Genomic DNA, 18,828 nt, shown 5'->3' on the forward strand with positions numbered 1-18,828 from the left:
TTGCTAGGAATTATGGTTATTATGGTTCTGTCTTTATCACTCGAAATACCTTGAATTTGAATGTTGAAATCAACCACTTCGCCTACTAAGTCTAGCCTGAGTCCTTTTAACAGGCGGACTAGTCATCCGTCATATCCGCACTGGGCAAAAAACTGGTTGAAAATAAGTTTGTTTCCACGTCATTTCAACCAAATAAATTAACGCGAAGACGTTGAATCAACGTGTACAACCCATTGGATTTGCACAAAGTCATCAAGGTAAATTCATTTCCAATTCGTTTCGCTAACTTTCAACCTAAATTCAATGACATTGTGATTATTTTTGTTGTTGTTGTTGAAGTATCACATCGAATTCACAATAGTTGAAACGTAAATCAAAATTAGTCGTTGAAATGACGTCTGTGCCAAGTGGGATCTCGTGATTTAAAAAAAATATATTTTATTGTAATTCGTCCAAAATATCTTCTAGGTTTAATCATCGTTCCCATATAGGCCTGTACTTCAAAAAAAGACATACAAAATAAAGGCCCGTGTTAAATTAAAGTCGTTAACTTATCCGATCCAATGTAACGGGAAGTCATTGAGATTAAACACAACACTATAACCTACCCGCACTCTCACCAAACCAGGGGAATTAATGCGTCCCAAATGGTGCCCTATTCCCTATGACTATACAGCCATTAGGGCTCTGGTCTACTATACAGGGAACAGGTTAACATTAGGGCTCTGGTCTACTATACAGGGAACAGGTTAACCTGTTCCCTGTATAGTAGACCAGAGCCCTAATGTTAATCTGTTCCCTGTATAGTAGACCAGAGCCCTAATGGCTGTATAGTAGACCAGAGCCCTAATGTTAACCTGTTCCCTGTATAGTAGACCAGAGCCCTAATGTTAATCTGTTCCCTGTATAGTAGACCAGAGCCCTAATGGCTGTATAGTAGACCAGAGCCCTAATGTTAACCTGTTCCCTGTATAGTAGACCAGAGCCCTAATGTTAACCTGTTCCCTGTATAGTAGACCAGAGCCCTAATGACACCCTGTTCCCTGTATAGTAGACCAGAGCCCTAATGTTAACCTGTTCCCTGTGTAGTAGACCAGAGCCCTAATGGTTGTATAGTAGGCCAGAGCCCTAATGACAACCAGTTCCCTGTATAGTTATCCCAGAGCCCTAATGTTAACCTGTTCCCTGTATAGTAGACCAGAGCCCTAATGTTAATCTGTTCCCTGTATAGTAGACCAGAGCCCTAATGGCTGTATAGTAGACCAGAGCCCTAATGTTAACCTGTTCCCTGTATAGTAGACCAGAGCCCTAATGTTAACCTGTTCCCTGTATAGTAGACCAGAGCCCTAATGACACCCTGTTCCCTGTATAGTAGACCAGAGCCCTAATGTTAACCTGTTCCCTGTGTAGTAGACCAGAGCCCTAATGGTTGTATAGTAGGCCAGAGCCCTAATGACAACCAGTTCCCTGTATAGTTATCCCAGAGCCCTAATGTTAATCTGTTCCCTGTATATTAGGCCAGAGCCCAAATGGTTGTATAGTAGGCCAGAGCCCTAATGGCTGTATAGTAGACCAGAGCCCTAATGGCTGTATAGTAGATCAGAGCCCTAAATGCTGTATAGTAGACCAGAGCCCTAATGGCTGTATAGTAGACCAGAGCCCTCATGGCTGTATAGTAGACCAGAGCCCTAATGTTAACCTGTTCCCTGTATAGTAGACCAGAGCCCTAATGGCTGTATAGTAGACCAGAGCCCTCATGTTAACCTGTTCCCTGTATAGTAGACCAGAGCCCTCATGTTAACCTGTTCCCTGTATAGTAGACCAGAGCCCTAATGGCTGTATAGTAGACCAGAGCCCTAATGGCAACCGGTTCCCTGTATAGTAGACCAGAGCCCTCATGTTAACCTGTTCCCTGTGTAGTAGACCAGAGCCCTAATGGCTGTATAGTAGACCAGAGCCCTCATGTTAACCTGTTCCCTGTATAGTAGACCAGAGCCCTCATGTTAACCTGTTCCCTGTATAGTAGACCAGAGCCCTAATGGCTGTATAGTAGACCAGAGCCCTAATGGCTGTATAGTAGACCAGAGCCCTCATGTTAACCTGTTCCCTGTATAGTAGACCAGAGCCCTAATGACATCCAGAACCATGTTATTTATCTATGGTATATTCCTGGTTATAACCTGAGTACCTATAAACTCATGTTTCATATGACAGAGCATTCCTTCTCCCAACCCTCCCTCCCAACCCTCCCTCCCTCCCTCCCTCCCTCCCTCCCTCCCTCCCTCCCTCCCTCCCTCCCTCCCTCCCTCCTTATTTTCCTACTCTCATTCTTCATTCCATATCTCCCTCTCTCTTTCATGCTTCCTTCTCCTGTGTGTGTGGTATGTCTCTGTGTCGATATTGTGTGTCTGTGTGTGTTGCTGTCTGTTTTAAGACTGTGTGTGTTTCTCTCTGTTTTTGGGCTCCCGAGTGGCTCAGCGGTCTAAGGCACTGCATCTCAGGGCAAGAGGCGTCACTACAGTTCCTGGTTTGAATCCAGGCTGTATCACATCCGGCTGTGATTGGGAGTCACATAGGGCGGTGCACAATTGGCCCAGCGTCGTCCGGGTTTGGCCAGGGTAGACCGTCGGTGTAAATAAGAATTTGTTCTTAACTGACTTGCTTAGTTAAATAAAATAAAGGTTAAATATATAAACATTTTAAAGTCTGTGTTTCTGTATGTTTTAAGTCTGTGTGTGTGTTTCTGCCTCTCTTGGTCTGTGTGTGTTTCTGCCTCTCTTGGTCTGTGTGTGTGTCTGCCTCTCTTGGTCTGTGTGTATTACCATACTATTTAGCTCATATGTCTCTGTGTACACTGGGCCGTCTCACCGATGTGGCACGTGGACCACCACCCCCTGCTCTGATGGCAGACAGCCCCAGCCTCCCCTGCTTCCCCCCTACTCTCCTCCCTCCTCTCCCCCAGCCTCCCCTGCTTTCCCCCCTACTCTCCTCCCTTCTCTCCCCCAGCCTCCCCTGCTTCCCCCCTACTCTCCTCCCTTCTCTCCCCCAGCCTCCCCTACTCTCCGCCCTACTCTCCTCCCTTCTCTCCCCCAGCCTCCCCTACTCTCCTACCTTCTCTCCCCCAGCCTCCCCTGCTTCCCCCCTACTCTCCTCCCTTCTCTCCCCCAGCCTCCCCTACTCTCCTACCTTCTCTCCCCCAGCCTCCCCTGCTTCCCCCCTACTCTCCTCCCTTCTCTCCCCCAGCCTCCCCTGCTTCCCCCTACTCTCCCCCCTACTCTCCTCCCTTCTCTCCCCCAGCCTCCCCTGCTTCCTCCCTACTCTCCTCCCTTCTCTCCCCCAGCCTCCCCTACTCTCCTCCCTTCTCTCCCCCATTCTCCCCTGCTTTCCCCCTACTCTCCTCCCTTCTCTCTCCCAGCCTCCCCTACTCTCCTCCCTTCTCTCCCCCAGCCTCCCCTGCTTCCTCCCTACTCTCCTCCCTTCTCTCCCCCAGCCTCCCCTGCTTCCTCCCTACTCTCCTCCCTTCTCTCCCCCAGCCTCCCCTACTCTCCTCCCTCCTCTCCCCCAGCCTCCCCTGCTTCCTCCCTACTCTCCTCCCTTCTCTCTCCCAGCCTCCCCTTACTCTCCTCCCTACTCTCCTCCCTTCTCTCCCCCAGCCTCCCCTGCTTCCCCCCTACTCTCCTCCCTTCTCTCCCCCAGCCTCCCCTGCTTCCCCCCTACTCTCCTCCCTTCTCACCCCCATCCTCCCCTGCTTCACCCCTACTCTCCTCCCTTCTCTCCCCCAGCCTCCCCTGCTTCACCCCTACTCTCCTCCCTTCTCTCCCCCACCCTCCCCTACTCTCCTCCCTTCTCTCCCCCATCCTCCCCTACTCTCCTCCCTTCTCTCCCCCAGCCTCCCCTGCTTCCCCCCTACTCTCCTCCCTTCTCTCCCCCTGCTTTCCTCCCTTCTCTCCCCCATCCTCCCCTACTCTCCTCCCTCCTCTCCCCCAGCCTCCCCTGCTTTCCCCCTACTCTCCTCCCTTCTCTCCCCCAGCCTTCCCTACTCTCCTCCCTTCTCTCTCTCATCCTCCCTTCTCTCCCCCACCCTCCCCTACTCTCCTCCCTCCTCTCCCCCAGCCTCCCCTGCTTTCCCCCTACTCTCCTCCCTCCTCTCCCCCAGCCTCCCCCTCTCTTCCCCCTCTTCCCCCTCCCCTCACTCTCTATTCCCGCTCCCATCCCCCCCCCATGATCCTCCCTGATCCTCATCCAGCCTGGCGTGTCCTTTACCCGGCCAGTCGGCCACCACAAGCAGTCCTCTTTAAACTCTGCCTATAATTATCAAGCCTCAGAACGCCCTATCTCTTCCACAGTCCTACAGAATAACCCCTGTCCCTATCTCTTCCACAGTCCTACAGAATAACCCCTGTCCCTGTATCTTCCACAGTCCTACAGAATAACCCCTGTCCCTATATCTTCCACAGCCCTACAGAATAACCCCTGTCCCTATATCTTCAACAGTCCTACAGAACAACCCCTGTCCCTATATCTTCCACAGTCCTACAGAATAACTCCTGTCCCTATATCTTCCACAGTCCTTCAGAATAACCCCTGTCCCTATCTCTTCCACAGTCCTACAGAATAACCCCTGTCCCTGTATCTTCCACAGTCCTTCAGAATAACCCCTGTCCCTATCTCTTCCACAGTCCTACAGAATAACCCCTGTCCCTGTATCTTCCACAGTCCTACAGAATAACCCCTGTCCCTATCTCTTCCACAGTCCTACAGAATAACCCCTGTCCCTGTATCTTCCACAGTCCTACAGAATAACCCCTGTCCCTGTCTCTTCCACAGTCCTACAGAATAACCCCTGGCCCTGTCTCTTTCACAGTCCTACAGAATAACCCCTGTCCCTGTATCTTCCACAGTCCTACAGAATAACCCCTGTCCCTGTATCTTCCACAGTCCTACAGAATAACCCCTGTCCCTATATCTTCCACAGTCCTTCAGTATAATCCCTGTCCCTGTATCTTTCTACTCTGTCTAACCTTACCCGGGTTTAATCAGGCCTGCTCCTTAACCTTTCCCAGTGCCACAGGTCCCTTTCTATCTGCCAGTCAGCCAGTCAGTCAGTCAGCCGGTCAGTCAGTCAGTCAGTCAGCCGGTCAGTCAGTCAGCCAGCCAGCCAGCCAGCCAGTCAGCCAGCCAGTCAGTCAGCCAGTCAGTCAGCCAGTCAGCCAGTCAGTCAGCCAGTTAGCCAGCCAGTCAGCCAGCCAGTCAGCCAGCCAGTCAGTCAGCCAGTCAGTCAGTCAGTCAGTCAGTTAGCCAGTCAGCCAGTCAGTTAGTCAGTTAGCCAGCCAGTCAGCAGCCAGTCAGCCAGTCAGTCAGCCAGTCAGCCAGTCAGCCAGTCAGTTAGCCAGCCAGTCAGCCAGTCAGTCAGCCAGTCAGTCAGCCAGTCAGTCAGCCAGTCAGTCAGTCAGTTAGTCAGTTAGCCAGCCAGTCAGCAGCCAGTCAGCTAGTCAGTCAGCCAGTCAGCCAGTCAGTCAGCCAGTCAGCCAGTCAGCCAGCCAGCCAGCCAGTCAGCCAGCCAGCCAGCCAGCCAGTCAGCCAGTCAGTCAGCCAGTCAGTCAGTCAGCCAGTCAGCCAGCCAGTCAGTCAGCCAGTCAGTCAGTTGGTCAGTAAGCCGGTCAGCCAGTCGGTCAGCCAGTCAGCCGGTCGATCAGCCGGTCAGCCAGTCAGCCGGTCAGTCAGTTGGCCAGTCAGTCAATCATTCAGTCAGTCAGCCAGCCAGTCAATATGCCTGTCAGTCAGCCAGTCAGCCAGTCAGTCTATTAGTCAGCCAGTCAGTCGGTCAGTCGGTCAGTTGGTCAGTCGGCCAGTCGGCCAGTCAGTCAGTCAGCCAGTCAGCCAGCCAGTCAGCCAGCCAGTCAGTCAGCCAGTCAGTCAGTCAGTCAGTCAGTTAGCCAGTCAGCCAGTCAGTTAGTCAGTTAGCCAGCCAGTCAGCAGCCAGTCAGCCAGTCAGTCAGCCAGTCAGCCAGTCAGCCAGTCAGTTAGCCAGCCAGTCAGCCAGCCAGTCAGTCAGTCAGTCAGCCAGTCAGTCAGCCAGTCAGTCAGTCAGTTAGTCAGTTAGCCAGCCAGTCAGCAGCCAGTCAGCTAGTCAGTCAGCCAGTCAGCCAGTCAGTCAGCCAGTCAGCCAGTCAGCCAGCCAGCCAGCCAGTCAGCCAGCCAGCCAGCCAGCCAGCCAGTCAGCCAGTCAGCCAGTCAGTCAGCCAGTCAGTCAGTCAGCCAGTCAGCCAGCCAGTCAGTCAGCCAGTCAGTCAGTTGGTCAGTAAGCCGGTCAGCCAGTCGGTCAGCCAGTCAGCCGGTCGATCAGCCGGTCAGCCAGTCAGCCGGTCAGTCAGTTGGCCAGTCAGTCAATCATTCAGTCAGTCAGCCAGCCAGTCAATATGCCTGTCAGTCAGCCAGTCAGCCAGTCAGTCTATTAGTCAGCCAGTCAGTCGGTCAGTCGGTCAGTTGGTCAGTTGGTCAGTCGGCCAGTCGGCCAGTCAGTCAGTCAGCCAGTCAGCCAGTCAATCAGTCAGCCAGTCAGCCAGGCAGTCGGCTAGTCAGTCAGGCAGTCAGCCAGCCAGCCAGTCAGCCAGTCAGTCAGTCAGCCAGTCAGCCAGTCAGTCTATTAGTCAGCCAGTCAGTCGGTCAGTCGGTCAGTCGGTCAGTTGGTCAGTCGGCCAGTCGGCCAGTCAGTCAGTCAGCCAGTCAGCCAGTCAATCAGTCAGCCAGTCAGCCAGGCAGTCGGCTAGTCAGTCAGGCAGTCAGCCAGCCAGTCAGCCAGTCAGCCAGTCAGCCAATCAGCCAGTCAGTCGGTCAGCCAGTCGGCTAGTCAGTTAACCAGTCAGTCAGTCAGCCAGTCAGTCAGCCAGTCAGCCAGTCAGTCAGCCAGTCAGTCAATCAGTCAGCCAGTCAGCCAGTCAGTCAAGTGTGAGATGTGATTATCTTCAGTATTTCCTGTACCAGTTAGTGAGATGTGATTATCTTTACTATTTCCTGTACCAGTTAGTGAGATGTGATTATCTTCAGTATTTCCTGTACCAGTTAGTGAGATGTGATTGTCTTCAGTATTTCCTGTACCAGTTAGTGAGATGTGATTATCTTTAATCTAGTTGTCTGTAGGTCTGAGTGCAGCTGTGCTGTCCAGGTTGTTTGAGTTCAGTTTTAACACAGTGTCTGGGGATTAATCTGAAATGGTGCCCTATTCCCTATATAGTTCACTACTTTAGACCAGAGCCCTATGGAACCCTTTTTCCTACACAGTGCACTACTTTTGGCCAGAGTAGATAGCCTAGCCTCGTACGAGCCAGAATGGCTCCTAGGAGCATTGGAGTGAGACAGCTTGATGTACCAGTACACCCCCTGGACAGGACACTAGTCTATCTCCTGTTTATGTAGGGAGACAGCTTGATGTACCAGTACACCCCCTGGACAGGACACTAGTCTATCTCCTGTTTCTGTAGTGAGACAGCTTGATGTACCAGTACACCCCCTGGACAGGACACTAGTCTATCTCCTGTTTCTATAGGGAGACAGCTTGATGTACCAGTACACCCCCTGGACAGGACACTAGTCTATCTCCTGTTTCTGTAGTGAGACAGCTTGATGTACCAGGACACCCCCTGGACAGGACACTAGTCTATCTCCTGTTTCTCTAGTGAGACAGCTTGATGTACAGGACACCCCCTGGACAGGACACTAGTCTATCTCCTGTTTCTGTAGGGAGACAGCTTGATGTACCAGGACACCCCCTGGACAGGACACTAGTCTATATACTGTTTCTGTAGTGAGACAGCTTGATGTACCAGGACACCCCCTGGACAGGACACTAGTCTATCTCCTGTTTCTGTAGTGAGACAGCTTGATGTACCAGAGAGAGAGAGAGAGAGGTAGCATCTCTAATGGAAACCTGTTCCCTGTATAGTAGACCAGAGAGAGAGAGAGGTAGCATCTCTAATGGAAACCTGTTCCCTGTATAGTAGACCAGAGAGAGAGAGAGGTAGCATCTCTAATGGTGACCTGTTCCCTGTATAGTAGACCAGAGAGAGAGAGAGAGGTAGCATCTCTAATGGAAACCTGTTCCCTGTATAGTAGACCAGAGAGAGAGAGAGGTAGCATCTCTAATGGAGACCTGTTCCCTGTATAGTAGACCAGAGAGAGAGAGAGGTAGCATCTCTAATGGAGACCTGTTCCCTGTATAGTAGACCAGAGAGAGAGAGAGGTAGCATCTCTAATGGAAACCTGTTCCCTGTATAGTAGACCAGAGAGAGAGAGGTAGCATCTCTAATGGAGATCTGTTCCCTGTATAGTAGACCAGAGAGAGAGAGGTAGCATCTCTAATGGAGACCTGTTCCCTGTATAGTAGACCAGAGAGAGAGAGGTAGCATCTCTAATGGAGACCTGTTCCCTGTATAGTAGACCAGAGAGAGAGAGGTAGCATCTCTAATGGAGAACTGTTCCCTGTATAGTAGACCAGAGAGAGAGAGAGGTAGCATCTCTAATGGAGACCTGTTCCCTGTATAGTAGACCAGAGAGAGAGAGGTAGCATCTCTAATGGTGACCTGTTCCCTGTATAGTAGACCAGAGAGAGAGAGGTAGCATCTCTAATGGAAACCTGTTCCCTGTATAGTAGACCAGAGAGAGAGAGGTAGCATCTCTAATGGAGACCTGTTCCCTGTATAGTAGACCAGAGAGAGAGAGGTAGCATCTCTAATGGAAACCTGTTCCCTGTATAGTAGACCAGAGAGAGAGAGGTAGCATCTCTAATGGAGACCTGTTCCCTGTATAGTAGACCAGAGAGAGAGAGAGGTAGCATCTCTAATGGAGACCTGTTCCCTGTATAGTAGACCAGAGAGAGAGAGAGAGGTAGCATCTCTAATGGTGACCTGTTCCCTGTATAGTAGACCAGAGAGAGAGAGAGGTAGCATCTCTAATGGAGACCTGTTCCCTGTATAGTAGACCAGAGAGAGAGAGAGGTAGCATCTCTAATGGAGACCTGTTCCCTGTATAGTAGACCAGAGAGAGAGAGGTAGCATCTCTAATGGAGACCTGTTCCCTGTATAGTAGACCAGAGAGAGAGAGAGGTAGCATCTCTAATGGAAACCTGTTCCCTGTATAGTAGACCAGAGAGAGAGAGAGAGGTAGCATCTCTAATGGAAACCTGTTCCCTGTATATTAGACCAGAGAGAGAGAGAGGTAGCATCTCTAATGGAGACCTGTTCCCTGTATAGTAGACAAGAGAGAGAGAGAGGTAGCATCTCTAATGGAGACCTGTTCCCTGTATAGTAGACCAGAGAGAGAGAGAGAGAGGTAGCATCTCTAATGGAGACCTGTTCCCTGTATAGTAGACCAGAGAGAGAGAGAGAGAGAGGTAGTATCTCTAATGGAGACCTGTTCCCTGTATAGTAGACCAGAGAGAGAGAGAGGTAGCATCTTTAATGGACATCTGTTCCCTGTATAGTAGACCAGAGAGAGAGAGAGAGGTAGCATCTCTAATGGAGACCTGTTCCCTGTATAGTAGACCAGAGAGAGAGAGAGGTAGCATCTCTAATGGTGACCTGTTCCCTGTATAGTAGAACAGAGAGAGAGAGGTAGCATCTCTAATGGAGACCTGTTCCCTGTATAGTAGACCAGAGAGAGAGAGGTAGCATCTCTAATGGAGACCTGTTCCCTGTATAGTAGAACAGAGAGAGAGAGGTAGCATCTCTAATGGAGACCTGTTCCCTGTATAGTAGACCAGAGAGAGAGAGAGGTAGCATCTCTAATGGTGACCTGTTCCCTGTATAGTAGACCAGAGAGAGAGAGAGAGAGAGGTAGCATCTCTAATGGAGACCTGTTCCCTGTATAGTAGACCAGAGAGAGAGAGAGAGAGGTAGCATCTCTAATGGAGACCTGTTCCCTGTATAGTAGACCAGAGAGAGAGAGAGATGTAGCATCTCTAATGGAAACCTGTTCCCTGTATAGTAGACCAGAGAGAGAGAGGTAGCATCTCTAATGGAGACCTGTTCCCTGTATAGTAGACCAGAGAGAGATTGAGGTAGCATCTCTAATGGAGACCTGTTCCCTGTATAGTAGACCAGAGAGAGAGAGGTAGCATCTCTAATGGAGACCTGTTCCCTGTATAGTAGACCAGAGAGAGAGAGAGGTAGCATCTCTAATGGAAACCTGTTCCCTGTATAGTAGACCAGAGAGAGAGAGAGAGAGAGGTAGCATCTCTAATGGAGATCTGTTCCCTGTATAGTAGACCAGAGAGAGAGAGAGAGAGGTAGCATCTCTAATGGAGACCTGTTCCCTGTATAGTAGACCAGAGAGAGAGAGAAAGAGAGGTAGCATCTCTAATGGAAACCTGTTCCCTGTATAGTAGACCAGAGAGAGAGAGAGGTAGCATCTCTAATGGTGACCTGTTCCCTGTATAGTAGAACAGAGAGAGAGAGGTAGCATCTCTAATGGAGACCTGTTCCCTGTATAGTAGACCAGAGAGAGAGAGGTAGCATCTCTAATGGAGACCTGTTCCCTGTATAGTAGAACAGAGAGAGAGAGGTAGCATCTCTAATGGAGACCTGTTCCCTGTATAGTAGACCAGAGAGAGAGAGAGGTAGCATCTCTAATGGTGACCTGTTCCCTGTATAGTAGAACAGAGAGAGAGAGGTAGCATCTCTAATGGAGACCTGTTCCCTGTATAGTAGACCAGAGAGAGAGAGGTAGCATCTCTAATGGAGACCTGTTCCCTGTATAGTAGAACAGAGAGAGAGGTAGCATCTCTAATGGAGACCTGTTCCCTGTATAGTAGACCAGAGAGAGAGAGAGGTAGCATCTCTAATGGTGACCTGTTCCCTGTATAGTAGACCAGAGAGAGAGAGAGGTAGCATCTCTAATGGAGACCTGTTCCCTGTATAGTAGACCAGAGAGAGAGAGAGAGAGGTAGCATCTCTAATGGAGACCTGTTCCCTGTATAGTAGACCAGAGAGAGAGAGAGAGGTAGCATCTCTAATGGAAACCTGTTCCCTGTATAGTAGACCAGAGAGAGAGAGGTAGCATCTCTAATGGAGACCTGTTCCCTGTATAGTAGACCAGAGAGAGATTGAGGTAGCATCTCTAATGGAGACCTGTTCCCTGTATAGTAGACCAGAGAGAGAGAGGTAGCATCTCTAATGGAGACCTGTTCCCTGTATAGTAGACCAGAGAGAGAGAGAGGTAGCATCTCTAATGGAAACCTGTTCCCTGTATAGTAGACCAGAGAGAGAGAGAGAGAGAGGTAGCATCTCTAATGGAGATCTGTTCCCTGTATAGTAGACCAGAGAGAGAGAGAGAGAGGTAGCATCTCTAATGGAGACCTGTTCCCTGTATAGTAGACCAGAGAGAGAGAGAAAGAGAGGTAGCATCTCTAATGGAAACCTGTTCCCTGTATAGTAGACCAGAGAGAGAGAGAGGTAGCATCTCTAATGGAGACCTGTTCCCTGTATAGTAGACCAGAGAGAGAGAGAGGTAGCATCTCTAATGGTGACCTGTTCCCTGTATAGTAGACCAGATAGAGAGAGGGGTAGCATCTCTAATGGTGACCTGTTCCCTTTATAGTAGACCAGAGAGAGAGAGAGGTAGAATCTATATTGGAGACCTGTTCCCTGTATAGTAGACCAGAGAGAGAGGTAGCATCTCTAATGGTGACCTGTTCCCTTTATAGTAGACCAGAGAGAGAGAGAGGTAGAATCTCTATTGGAGACCTGTTCCCTGTATAGTAGACCAGAGAGAGAGAGAGGTAGCATCTCTAATGGTGACCTGTTCCCTGTATAGTAGACCAGAGAGAGAGAGAGAGAGAGAGAGAGGTAGCATCTCTAATGGTGACCTGTTCCCTGTATAGTAGACCAGAGAGAGAGAGGTAGCATCTCTAATGGAGACCTGTTCCCTGTATAGTAGACCAGAGAGAGAGAGGGGTAGCATCTCTAATGGAGACCTGTTCCCTGTATAGTAGAACAGAGAGAGAGAGGTAGCATCTCTAATGGAGACCTGTTCCCTGTATAGTAGACCAGAGAGAGAGAGAGAGGTAGCATCTCTAATGGAGACCTGTTCCCTGTATAGTAGACCAGAGAGAGAGAGAGGTAGCATCTCTAATGGAAACCTGTTCCCTGTATAGTAGACCAGAGAGAGAGAGAGAGGTAGCATCTCTAATGGAGACCTGTTCCCTGTATAGTAGACCAGATAGAGAGAGGGGTAGCATCTCTAATGGAGACCTGTTCCCTGTATAGTAGACCAGAGAGAGAGAGAGAGGTAGCATCTCTAATGGAGACCTGTTCCCTGTATAGTAGACCAGAGAGAGAGAGAGGGGTAGCATCTCTAATGGAGACCTGTTCCCTGTATAGTAGACCAGAGAGAGAGAGAGGTAGCATCTCTAATGGAAACCTGTTCCCTGTATAGTAGACCAGAGAGAGAGAGAGAGGTAGCATCTCTAATGGAGACCTGTTCCCTGTATAGTAGACCAGAGAGAGAGAGAGAGAGGTAGCATCTCTAATGGAGACCTGTTCCCTGTATAGTAGACCAGAGAAAGAGAGGTAGCATCTCTAATGGAAACCTGTTCCCTGTATAGTAGACCAGAGAGAGAGAGAGGTAGCATCTCTAATGGAGACCTGTTCCCTGTATAGTAGACCAGAGAGAGAGAGGTAGCATCTCTAATGGAGACCTGTTCCCTGTATAGTAGACCAGAGAGAGAGAGAGAGAGGTAGCATCTCTAATGGTGACCTGTTCCCTGTATAGTAGACCAGATAGAGAGAGGGGTAGCATCTCTAATGGAGACCTGTTCCCTGTATAGTAGACCAGAGAGAGAGAGAGAGGTAGCATCTCTAATGGTGACCTGTTCCCTGTATAGTAGACCAGAGAGAGAGAGGTAGCATCTCTAATGGAGACCTGTTCCCTGTATAGTAGACCAGAGAGAGAGAGAGGTAGCATCTCTAATGGAAACCTGTTCCCTGTATAGTAGACCAGAGAGAGAGAGAGAGGTAGCATCTCTAATGGAAACCTGTTCCCTGTATATTAGACCAGAGAGAGAGAGAGGTAGCATCTCTAATGGAGACCTGTTCCCTGTATAGTAGACAAGAGAGAGAGAGAGGTAGCATCTCTAATGGAGACCTGTTCCCTGTATAGTAGACCAGAGAGAGAGAGAGCGAGAGGTAGTATCTCTAATGGAGACCTGTTCCCTGTATAGTAGACCAGAGAGAGAGAGAGGTAGCATCTTTAATGGACATCTGTTCCCTGTATAGTAGACCAGAGAGAGAGAGAGAGAGGTAGCATCTCTAATGGTGACCTGTTCCCTGTATAGTAGACCAGAGAGAGAGAGAGGTAGCATCTCTAATGGTGACCTGTTCCCTGTATAGTAGAACAGAGAGAGAGAGGTAGCATCTCTAATGGAGACCTGTTCCCTGTATAGTAGACCAGAGAGAGAGAGGTAGCATCCCTAATGGAGACCTGTTCCCTGTATAGTAGAACAGAGAAAGAGAGGTAGCATCTCTAATGGAGACCTGTTCCCTGTATAGTAGACCAGAGAGAGAGAGAGAGAGGTAGCATCTCTAATGGAAACCTGTTCCCTGTATAGTAGACCAGAGAGAGAGAGAGAGGTAGCATCTCTAATGGTGACCTGTTCCCTGTATAGTAGACCAGAGAGAGAGATAGAGGTAGCATCTCTAATGGAGACCTGTTCCCTGTATAGTAGACCAGAGAGAGAGAGGTAGCATCTCTAATGGTGACCTGTTCCCTGTATAGTAGACCAGAGAGAGAGAGAGGTAGCATCTCTAATGGAGACCTGTTCCCTGTATAGTAGACCAGAGAGAGAGAGAGGTAGCATCTCTAATGGAAACCTGTTCCCTGTATAGTAGACCAGAGAGAGAGAGAGAGGTAGCATCTCTAATGGAAACCTGTTCCCTGTATATTAGACCAGAGAGAGAGAGAGGTAGCATCTCTAATGGAGACCTGTTCCCTGTATAGTAGACAAGAGAGAGAGAGAGGTAGCATCTCTAATGGAGACCTGTTCCCTGTATAGTAGACCAGAGAGAGAGAGAGCGAGAGGTAGTATCTCTAATGGAGACCTGTTCCCTGTATAGTAGACCAGAGAGAGAGAGAGGTAGCATCTTTAATGGACATCTGTTCCCTGTATAGTAGACCAGAGAGAGAGAGAGAGGTAGCATCTCTAATGGTGACCTGTTCCCTGTATAGTAGACCAGAGAGAGAGAGAGGTAGCATCTCTAATGGTGACCTGTTCCCTGTATAGTAGAACAGAGAGAGAGAGGTAGCATCTCTAATGGAGACCTGTTCCCTGTATAGTAGACCAGAGAGAGAGAGGTAGCATCTCTAATGGAGACCTGTTCCCTGCATAGTAGAACAGAGAGAGAGAGGTAGCATCTCTAATGGAGACCTGTTCCCTGTATAGTAGACCAGAGAGAGAGAGAGAGAGGTAGCATCTCTAATGGAAACCTGTTCCCTGTATAGTAGACCAGAGAGAGAGAGAGAGGTAGCATCTCTAATGGTGACCTGTTCCCTGTATAGTAGACCAGAGAGAGAGATAGAGGTAGCATCTCTAATGGAGACCTGTTCCCTGTATAGTAGACCAGAGAGAGAGAGGTAGCATCTCTAATGGTGACCTGTTCCCTGTATAGTAGACCAGAGAGAGAGAGAGGTAGCATCTCTAATGGAGACCTGTTCCCTGTATAGTAGACCAGAGAGAGAGAGAGGTAGCATCTCTAATGGAGACCTGTTCCCTGTATAGTAGACCAGAGAGAGAGAGAGAGAGGTAGCATCTCTAATGGAGACCTGTTCCCTGTATAGTAGACCAGAGAGAGAGAGAGAGGTAGCATCTCTAATGGAAACCTGTTCCCTGTATAGTAGACCAGAGAGAGAGAGGTAGCATCTCTAATGGAGACCTGTTCCCTGTATAGTAGACCAGAGAGAGATTGAGGTAGCATCTCTAATGGAGACCTGTTCCCTGTATAGTAGACCAGAGAGAGAGAGGTAGCATCTCTAATGGAGACCTGTTCCCTGTATAGTAGACCAGAGAGAGAGAGAGGTAGCATCTCTAATGGAAACCTGTTCCCTGTATAGTAGACCAGAGAGAGAGAGAGAGAGAGGTAGCATCTCTAATGGAGACCTGTTCCCTGTATAGTAGACCAGAGAGAGAGAGAGAGAGAGGTAGCATCTCTAATGGAGACCTGTTCCCTGTATAGTAGACCAGAGAGAGAGAGAAAGAGAGGTAGCATCTCTAATGGAAACCTGTTCACTGTATAGTAGACCAGAGAGAGAGAGAGGTAGCATCTCTAATGGAGACCTGTTCCCTGTATAGTAGACCAGAGAGAGAGAGAGGTAGCATCTCTAATGGTGACCTGTTCCCTGTATAGTAGACCAGAGAGAGAGAGAGAGAGAGAGAGAGAGAGAGAGGTAGCATCTCTAATGGTGACCTGTTCCCTGTATAGTAGACCAGAGAGAGAGAGAGAGAGGTAGCATCTCTAATGGTGACCTGTTCCCTGTATAGTAGACCAGAGAGAGAGAGAGGTAGCATCTCTAATGGAGACCTGTTCCCTGTATAGTAGACCAGAGAGAGAGAGGTAGCATCTCTAATGGAGACCTGTTCCCTGTATAGTAGACCAGAGAGAGAGAGGGGTAGCATCTCTAATGGAGACCTGTTCCCTGTATAGTAGAACAGAGAGAGAGAGGTAGCATCTCTAATGGAGACCTGTTCCCTGTATAGTAGACCAGAGAGAGAGAGAGAGGTAGCATCTCTAATGGAGACCTGTTCCCTGTATAGTAGACCAGAGAGAGAGAGAGGTAGCATCTCTAATGGAAACCTGTTCCCTGTATAGTAGACCTGAGAGAGAGAGAGAGGTAGCATCTCTAATGGAGACCTGTTCCCTGTATAGTAGACCAGATAGAGAGAGGGGTAGCATCTCTAATGGAGACCTGTTCCCTGTATAGTAGACCAGAGAGAGAGAGAGAGGTAGCATCTCTAATGGAGACCTGTTCCCTGTATAGTAGACCAGAGAGAGAGAGAGGGGTAGCATCTCTAATGGAGACCTGTTCCCTGTATAGTAGACCAGAGAGAGAGAGAGGTAGCATCTCTAATGGAAACCTGTTCCCTGTATAGTAGACCAGAGAGAGAGAGAGAGGTAGCATCTCTAATGGAGACCTGTTCCCTGTATAGTAGACCAGAGAGAGAGAGAGAGAGGTAGCATCTCTAATGGAGACCTGTTCCCTGTATAGTAGACCAGAGAGAGAGAGAAAGAGAGGTAGCATCTCTAATGGAAACCTGTTCCCTGTATAGTAGACCAGAGAGAGAGAGAGGTAGCATCTCTAATGGAGACCTGTTCCCTGTATAGTAGACCAGAGAGAGAGAGAGGTAGCATCTCTAATGGAGACCTGTTCCCTGTATAGTAGACCAGAGAGAGAGAGAGAGAGGTAGCATCTCTAATGGTGACCTGTTCCCTGTATAGTAGACCAGATAGAGAGAGGGGTAGCATCTCTAATGGAGACCTGTTCCCTGTATAGTAGACCAGAGAGAGAGAGAGAGGTAGCATCTCTAATGGTGACCTGTTCCCTGTATAATAGACCAGAGAGAGAGAGAGGTAGAATCTCTAATGGAGACCTGTTCCCTGTATAGTAGACCAGAGAGAGAGAGAGGTAGCATCTCTAATGGTGACCTGTTCCCTGTATAGTAGACCAGAGAGAGAGAGAGAGGTAGCATCTCTAATGGAAACCTGTTCCCTGTATAGTAGACCAGAGAGAGAGAGAGAGAGAGGTAGCATCTCTAATGGAGACCTGTTCCCTGTATAGTAGACCAGAGAGAGAGAGAGAGAGAGGTAGCATCTCTAATGGAGACCTGTTCCCTGTATAGTAGACCAGAGAGAGAGAGAAAGAGAGGTAGCATCTCTAATGGAAACCTGTTCACTGTATAGTAGACCAGAGAGAGAGAGAGGTAGCATCTCTAATGGAGACCTGTTCCCTGTATAGTAGACCAGAGAGAGAGAGAGGTAGCATCTCTAATGGTGACCTGTTCCCTGTATAGTAGACCAGAGAGAGAGAGAGAGAGAGAGAGAGGTAGCATCTCTAATGGTGACCTGTTCCCTGTATAGTAGACCAGAGAGAGAGCGAGAGAGGTAGCATCTCTAATGGTGACCTGTTCCCTGTATAGTAGACCAGAGAGAGAGAGAGGTAGCATCTCTAATGGAGACCTGTTCCCTGTATAGTAGACCAGAGAGAGAGAGGTAGCATCTCTAATGGAGACCTGTTCCCTGTATAGTAGACCAGAGAGAGAGAGGGGTAGCATCTCTAATGGAGACCTGTTCCCTGTATAGTAGAACAGAGAGAGAGAGGTAGCATCTCTAATGGAGACCTGTTCCCTGTATAGTAGACCAGAGAGAGAGAGAGAGGTAGCATCTCTAATGGAGACCTGTTCCCTGTATAGTAGACCAGAGAGAGAGAGAGGTAGCATCTCTAATGGAAACCTGTTCCCTGTATAGTAGACCTGAGAGAGAGAGAGAGGTAGCATCTCTAATGGAGACCTGTTCCCTGTATAGTAGACCAGATAGAGAGAGGGGTAGCATCTCTAATGGAGACCTGTTCCCTGTATAGTAGACCAGAGAGAGAGAGAGAGGTAGCATCTCTAATGGAGACCTGTTCCCTGTATAGTAGACCAGAGAGAGAGAGAGGGGTAGCATCTCTAATGGAGACCTGTTCCCTGTATAGTAGACCAGAGAGAGAGAGAGGTAGCATCTCTAATGGAAACCTGTTCCCTGTATAGTAGACCAGAGAGAGAGAGAGAGGTAGCATCTCTAATGGAGACCTGTTCCCTGTATAGTAGACCAGAGAGAGAGAGAGAGAGGTAGCATCTCTAATGGAGACCTGTTCCCTGTATAGTAGACCAGAGAGAGAGAGAAAGAGAGGTAGCATCTCTAATGGAAACCTGTTCCCTGTATAGTAGACCAGAGAGAGAGAGGTAGCATCTCTAATGGAGACCTGTTCCCTGTATAGTAGACCAGAGAGAGAGAGAGGTAGCATCTCTAATGGAGACCTGTTCCCTGTATAGTAGACCAGAGAGAGAGAGAGAGAGGTAGCATCTCTAATGGTGACCTGTTCCCTGTATAGTAGACCAGATAGAGAGAGGGGTAGCATCTCTAATGGAGACCTGTTCCCTGTATAGTAGACCAGAGAGAGAGAGAGAGGTAGCATCTCTAATGGTGACCTGTTCCCTGTATAGTAGACCAGAGAGAGAGAGAGGTAGAATCTCTAATGGAGACCTGTTCCCTGTATAGTAGACCAGAGAGAGAGAGAGGTAGCATCTCTAATGGTGACCTGTTCCCTGTATAGTAGACCAGAGAGAGAGAGAGAGGTAGCATCTCTAATGGAGACCTGTTCCCTGTATAGTAGACCAGAGAGAGAGAGAGGTAGCATCTCTAATGGTGACCTGTTCCCTGTATAGTAGACCAGAGAGAGAGAGAGGTAGCATCTCTAATGGAGACCTGTTCCCTGTATAGTAGACCAGAGAGAGAGAGGTAGCATCTCTAATGGAGACCTGTTCCCTGTATAATAGACCAGAGAGAGAGAGAGGTAGCATCTCTAATGGTGACCTGTTCCCTGTATAGTAGACCAGAGAGAGAGAGAGGTAGCATCTCTAATGGAGACCTGTTCCCTGTATAGTAGACCAGAGAGAGAGGTAGCATCTCTAATGGAGACCTGTTCCCTGTATAGTAGACCAGAGAGAGAGAGAGAGGTAGCATCTCTAATGGTGACCTGTTCCCTGTATAGTAGACCAGAGAGAGAGAGAGAGAGAGGTAGCATCTC

The sequence above is a fragment of the Salvelinus fontinalis genome, unplaced genomic scaffold, assembly GCF_029448725.1.
Source record: "Salvelinus fontinalis isolate EN_2023a unplaced genomic scaffold, ASM2944872v1 scaffold_0104, whole genome shotgun sequence".
NCBI lineage: Eukaryota > Metazoa > Chordata > Actinopteri > Salmoniformes > Salmonidae > Salvelinus > Salvelinus fontinalis.